The sequence below is a fragment of the Quercus suber genome, unplaced genomic scaffold (assembly GCF_002906115.3).
Source record: "Quercus suber isolate HL8 unplaced genomic scaffold, Cork oak 2.0 scaffold_733, whole genome shotgun sequence".
In the NCBI taxonomy this organism is placed as follows: domain Eukaryota; kingdom Viridiplantae; phylum Streptophyta; class Magnoliopsida; order Fagales; family Fagaceae; genus Quercus; species Quercus suber.
The window spans coordinates 252,409-259,873 of record NW_027070173.1 but is presented as its reverse complement, the minus strand read 5'-3'; positions in this window follow the sequence as shown (position 1 = coordinate 259,873).

Sequence of the window (7,465 nt, the reverse complement as noted above, 5' to 3'; positions counted from 1 at the left end):
TCAATTCATTCATTCTCTTTCTTTTTATTTAAAAAAAAAAAAAAATTCTTTTTGTAGATGCTCTATTTTACAACTTTTGTTTAACCTCACACAAAGGTAAAACAATCATTTTGCATTGTAAGGGAAAATTCGTAATTTTTTAAGAAACACAAAAAAATTTAATCATAATTTTGACCACTCAATCTTTCGTTGCATTATTGAAAATAAATCTTCGATGAGAAATTACAAGATTTTGGTGTTTAAAGTGATATTATGTATGCTGTGGTTTTTGTTTGAAAGATAATTGCAATCTAACCCCACTTTGTATTGTTCTCTTCTTATAGCGGAGTTAGAACTAGCTTAAACCTTGTTGAATGAAGGGGAAAACAAAAAGGGCTACTGGGTATTAAGCTAGTCCATTATTTAGCTGAGTTTCCCTCAAAAGGATTCATTGCTACTATTTTATCTTAGAGTCAGTAAGATGGTCGGCCTAACGCCTTAAACCGTCTTGATAAGAGGAAGATCCTTTTTGAAATGTGTTGGAGCCAACTAGATGCTATTTGATTTTTGAGTTGAGAGAGGAAAGATGGTGTTAGGTGGAATCTTTTGTTGTTACCTTGTTTTACCCATTTGAAACCCAAATCTAAGAAATGCATGAAAATTGAGAAAACCCTAATTTCACCATAAACACTGAAGAACCCACTCAAAACATGACCATTCAATTTAAACTCACCAAACCCAGCAACCCCGAAACCATCTCTAAAGTTTGACAGAGGTTTGATTGAGTTTGACCAATCTCGCCTAAACTTGAACTCCACTGATCTTGTGATTTGACCATCTAATCTTGACCATATCCCACCATATTTAACCATTCACCACATTCTTTAAATCCATAACTTTGAGTCCTAACCTGAACCCTAGAACTTGGTGCTCGTTGTTATGCACCCAAACTCTGAGGCACCCTAATCAGGACCAATCCTTCAGTTCGACCATCTAACTTGAGCATGACACCTAAGTCTCATTTGTCATGCACCTAAGCTCCCAAAACATTGATTGGGCCCATTCTTCTAACATGACCGCCCAATTAAGCCCAAATTTCACTGAGTACCATATTTCACCATGGTATTCAAATCCATAGGTTGGATACCTAATTTGAGCGCTGAAACACAATGCCCATATGTTAAGTACCCGAACCTTAAGAAACCTTAATGGTCATGATTGATCATGATGAGCTTAACCCACTTAAATGTTGACCCAGTTAACCAAATGGCCTAGGTGTGCATTTAATTAATTTTTAAAATTCCCCTGGCCATCAACATGGGCCATGTTCAGGGGTTGTAAGTCTTGGACAATCTGTGGGCTTTGTTTTATGATTGATAGGTTCTTGTGGACCCTCCAAAAGATTATTTCAAATCTCAATTCATATGGATGATGGGTCAATCTAAGTGGTTCTTTGGGCTGTAAATTTGGTTCTCAAAGGCATTGGTGAATTTTTTGCTTACTCAATTCAACTCAATTTCAGGTATTTATTTTCATGGACATTGGACTGTAGAAGTTGGGACTTTGGACTAACTTTGTGGCTTTAAACTCGCTGATCTTTTGTCCATGAAATTGTCTCTAACACCGTTGCAATATTAAAACGGCTTTATAACAATAGGTGCTTAGATTTTTTTTTTGAAAGCAATAGGTGCTTAGATTATATTCGAGTGTAGTCATTGAATCTTGATGTCTTGTAACAAAATTTGCTAAATGACAATGTCATTGAAGATAAGGGTAATGTCAATGAAGGAGACCAATGTCATTGATGTAGAAGTGTAGAACAATATTGTCATTGAGGATAAGGATAAGGATAAGGTCAGTGAAGGAGACCAGAAAAGGAGAGAAGGGAGAGCCATCCAAAGATGTCTATGCTAGTACACATGCAAGGAGTGACATGGGTAGGTATGTACCCTATAATAAATTAAAGACATGTATATTACCTACATTTAGAAAATAGTTGAGCAGTTAAAGAGCTCTATACATCCATACTAACAAAAAAAGAAAAAAAAAGAAATAATGCCTCAATTACTTTTGTTCACATTTTCAATCAGCCCTACTAATTTCATTTTTACTCCACCAAACTATGACCTTCTAAAACAGTGATATATAAAAAAATTGAATGAATAATAACGGATTAATATATACAATAACAATCGTATTAAAAAACTATTCAACTAATACAATTTGAATACTAAATTGATACCTAAAAAATGTCTCCATGAGCTAAGATTGTTGTAATTCAGTGGCATTGTTTGCTCTATATTAGTAGAATCATGATTTGAATCATTTCTCTCCATTATTGAAACTATAACATACTTTATAAAACAAATATCTCCCCTAAAGTTGATAAGCTAATAAAGATTATAAGAAGTAACCGAAGTAGCCAAAATGGTAGCCTTTGATTGTGAAAATCTGCCAACAAAGTCAAAGAGGTAAGTAGGGCCAACTTTTGACAGCGTTTTTGGTTTTGTGTGCGCATCTCTTATTGATTAAGTTGTTTTTTTAGGCATGATTGGTGTTTTTTCTTATATTGGAGAAATAGAAAAAGAAAAAATATATATTCTTTTAGTTTTTGGGACAATGGAAATACGTAATTTAGTTAGGAGATCATACTAGTAATTAGATTTGGGAATGGTCAAAAGAGTGAGTGAGAATGGAGAGTTCTTCGACTGCGACTTTGACAGTACGTGCAAAGCATCAAATAGTTTATGATATCCTTACTCAAATTTCATTTCAAAAACCATTTGCATGTTTCTAAGCACTAGAATCCATATTGACAGACCCGTTAGGATATGCAAATCACCTAGCTTAAGATCTTCTTCACCTTAATCCGAACAGAGAGTAAGAAGGCGATTTTATTTTCAGAAAAAGAAGAATACTTTGCATCCTCTAAAGCTAATTTCAAGTCTTAATTCACATGGATGTTGGGCCAACCTGAGTCGGTCTTTAAGCTTTAAATTTGGTCCTCAAAATTAACAAAATTAATGGGCCTTGGTTAATTTTTTGCGGGCTCAATTCAATCAAATTCAAATGTTTTTTTGTGGGGATTATTGGGCTGTAGAAGTGTACTTTAGGCTAGCTTTGGGGGCTTTAGGCTTGCTGGTCTGTTGTACAAGAAAATGCCTCTAACACCATTGTAACAATTAAACTACTTCCCAACCAATAATCCTTTTATCACCTGTACTGCTATACAAGTAAAATCACTTTTTTTTTGAAAGAAAACTTCTATTCATTCATCAAAGAGAAATTGGAGTACAACAGAGTGGAGCAAATGGAAAAACAAAGGCTGTTACATGGCTTATGGGGGGTTCATCGTAGCGCAGGAAAGGAGGCAGTGGGGGCTTGGTTCCTTTTCTAGACCTAAGTGATTTCTACAGATTTTGCAAGCTGAGTGAGTTCATGGGCTGCTCTATTGTGTTCCCTTTTCTAAAGATGAAGAGTCCAGCTGCTAAAGGAGAGTAGAGTGTTGAGGATTCAGCTGTAGATGTGGCCAAGTGATCCATCAGTCTTCCTGGCATTGATAGATTGCTCAGTAGCAAGGGAATCTGATTCAAAGACGGGGTGGGAGATGTTTATTTCTTGGCAAGGATGATACCACTTTCCAAGGCTATAGCTTCGGATGCGTTTGGGGGGGGGGGGGGGTAGGGACTTGGTAGGATTTAGCTCATTGTAGCAATGACATGCACATTGGATTCATGAATGATCACTCCAATGCATGATGGTTTGCCATTGGGACTTGTTGCCCCGTTACATTTATTTTGTGGAATCCAGGTGAGGGAGCTGTCTAGTGGGTGGTCTAGCTTCTTGGTTGCTGAATTGTGGATGACAGGACACCCTTGTAGTTCTTGGCTAGTCTCATAGTAGAGTCCCAGATTTGACCAGGGAAGAGGGAAGTAGAATCATGCACCATTTGGTTTTGATTGTATCAAGTGGATCTCAAGGTCTTGGTGAGAACCTTGGCTGATGATTTGCAAAGCCGAGTCTGATATGTCAATTGGGTCTGCGTTAAGATTGACTAGGCAGTCTACCTAATAGCTCTAGACACATATGGGGATGTCATAGGAAAAGAGGGCAAGAGCAGTGTTTTCAGAGCAGTGGTCACATATGGGGCAGTAACCATCTGTATTGATACCTCGATTCCTCATATTTTGCATAGTGAGGATGGTGTTCATGCATGCTCACTAAACAAAAAATTCTAATTTTTGCAGGAATGTTGAGGTGCTACATTCTCTTCCGTTATGGGGTTCGAAGGTCGCGAGAGGAGCTTTCCCCCTCATGATTGGTTTCAACAATTGGGAGAGCAGCATGGTAAGCACTCTTGACAGAAAATTCCCCCCTTCTGTTCCAGGTCCAAATCAACTTATCCGCTGGGAGAGAGTAGCTAAGTGGGATGTTTAGGATTGTGTTAGCTTCAAATGCAAGGAAAGTTCTTTGGACTAGGCCAACATTCCATCATTTAGTGTCCTGATCAATGAGACCTGATACCATGGGAAAGTCATTGAAGATTCGATTTGGACTAATAATCTTGTATGTTGTGGGGGTTGGAAGCCATTTATACTCCCAAATAAGGATCAGTTTGTCATTGCATACTTGCCATTCCTTTACGTATCACTTCAAGGTTGTTATCGATGCTGCGTCAAGCGTAGGATAGGTGGCTTCCTATATTGGCACTAAGGATGTTTGATGATGGAAAATATTTGGTCTTGTAGATTCTTGAAATCAAGGAGACAAGACTAATGAGTATTCTCCATGCCTGCTTGGCTGGCATGGCCAAGTTGAAAGCTTAGAGATTTCAGAATCCCATTCCCCTATGGAGTTTGGACTTGCACATCTTTTTCCAAGCCACCCAGGGTATTTTTTGCTCTTGTTGGCACTGTCCCTACCAAAAGTTTCACTTTAGGCCTTCAAGTTTGTCACAAAGCCCCTTTGGTAGGAGGAAGCAACTCATGGTGTAGGTGGGCATGGCTTGAGCAACGGCTTTTATGAGGACTTCTTTACCCCCCATGGAGGAAAACTCTTTCCAACTTGAAAGTTTCTTCCCCACATTCTCCTTAATGTCAATGAAGACCTCATTTTTGGATTTTCCAGTAATGGATGGAAGACCAAGATACTTTGTGTACTTGGAGTCTTGCATGAGCCCGAGGATTTCTAGCATCCTATCTTTGATTTCTTGGGGGGTGTTGAGGCTAAAAACACAAATGATTAATTTGTATTTATTTTTGACCCGAGGCGTCTTCATATCTGGTGAGAATTTCGGTGAGCTTGTGACATTCTTGACTACTAGCCTTACAAAATAGTAGGCTGTCATCAGCGAAGGAGAGGTGAGTTACTTGGGGACAGCTTCTGCATATGGAGATGCCGTTTAGCTTTCTGTTTTTGGCTGCTTCATTGGTAAGGAAGGAAAGACCTTCAGGGCAGAGGAGGAAGACGTATGAGGAGAGAGGGTCTCCTTGTCAAAGACCCTGGTGGGGTTGTGCAACCATAGGCAGTGTCGTTGATGAGGACAGACTATGATATAGTGGTGATGCAGTTCATAATTAGGCTGATCCATCTCTCATGAAATCCAAGTTTTTCCATAACAGCTTTAATGAATCCCCATTCAACCCAATCAAAGGCTTCACTCATGTCGAGTTTGATAGCCATGAAGCTTTCCTTCCCTTCCTTCTTGTTGTTTATGTAGTGCATGACTTCAAAAGCTACAAGGATGTTGGCAGTGATTAGGCATTTAGAGAGAAAGGCACATGATTCGCACCAACTCCATTAAACTAATGCGTGCAACCTACCGCTTAATAAGTAATATGGCTTGTAGTTGTTACAAGTGAATGGACAATGACATGCCATGGTGCAATACAAACGGCTTGCTGTTTAACTCATCTTCTCTATAAAATTTTGACATCTCATGTGTATAGTCATGTTAATTCATTCCCAAAATGTGTTGGCTCTCCATTAGCTGTAAAGAAGATTGGACACAGAATGAAATCCTTACAGTAGGAGTAGAACCTAGAAATCCATAAGATGAAGTTGCACATAATGAAATCCAACAAGATTGATGAACGAATTTTGAAAAGGCAAAGTTTCAAAAGTGTAAAATAAAATAGATTTTAATAAATAAATAAAATAAAATAAAGAAAAATGAAGAGTGGTAGTTAAGAACCCCAGATCTTTTAGCAGAAAAACATTTCAAAATATAAAGGTAGATAATTAGCATATAAGCATACCTTTAGAAAACAGTTTCTAGAAAACAGAATAAGTTAATTTGTTTCCATAACAATAATTCCCAATGATAAGGAAAGCGCACCAAGAAAAATTTCTAGTAACAATCTTAAAATTTTTTAGAGATTAAATTCTATAAAGATGTGGTATAAAACCCAAGTTTTACCTATCCAATCCTAACATGCCATATTGTCATATTACATATTAAAGAATAGACACAACCACACTTAATCAATTCTAATACCCATTTGAAAATCCAATTTAACTGTGAGTTTATTGAAATGTTATTATGTGTGATAAGATCTATTGAGTTTTAAGTGAAAAGTTAATGTAGCAATCTTTTATTGGATGATGTAAAACATGGGTATTACACCCCATCTTTATTGAATTCGGACTCTTGTATCAATAGATTAAGCAAGATCTCTTGTTAGGTTTGTACTTTAAAGAAAACTTCAATGAGTGAATGAGTTGTGGTTAGGGGTGAAATGTCACTCGAGCCTAGAGCTAGCTAGTCTATATATTACTAAAAGCTGAAGCGTAGCGTTTAATGTTGCTACGCTCCAGTGAAGCCACGTCAGCACCATGTCATCATTTATTTTATTTTATTTATTATTTTATTTTTTGTTTTATCGATTGCCATTTATTGAGTCTCTTTTTAAATTCAGGTATTACTTTATCTCCATTTTATCGCGTGCCTCTCCATTAACCCATAACCCATGCTCTTGAGATGTTGCTATTATATGGAATTCTTATAGTCGCCAATACTTTATCTCCATATCTACCGTGTGTCTCTCCATATCTACCGTGTGTCTCTCCATTAACCTAGACTCTTGAAATGCCGCTATTATATGGAATTCTTATAGTCACAAATACTTTATCTCCACATCTATTATTTGTCTTTCCATTAACCCAGACTCTTGAGATGCCGCTATTATATGGAATTTTTATAGTCACTGATAGATTGCAACCTCCTCACCTCCTCACCTCTCATTTTTTTTCTATAAATTTTCAATTGTTCTCTGTTTACAAATTGATTGGTATGGCCTTCAATGCGATAGTTTCTTGAGTGTTTTTTCCGTTCTTTTGGTCATGGCTCAAGTTCGTCTACCAAAACCCAATCAAGTGAGCGCAAGAGATAGATAATGACTCTAGAGCTTGCAAACGAAACTAAAGCAGATGAGAGGTGAACATTGGTAGCCCAAGTCCAAAGGGTATAAACTGAAAATGAGTTCTG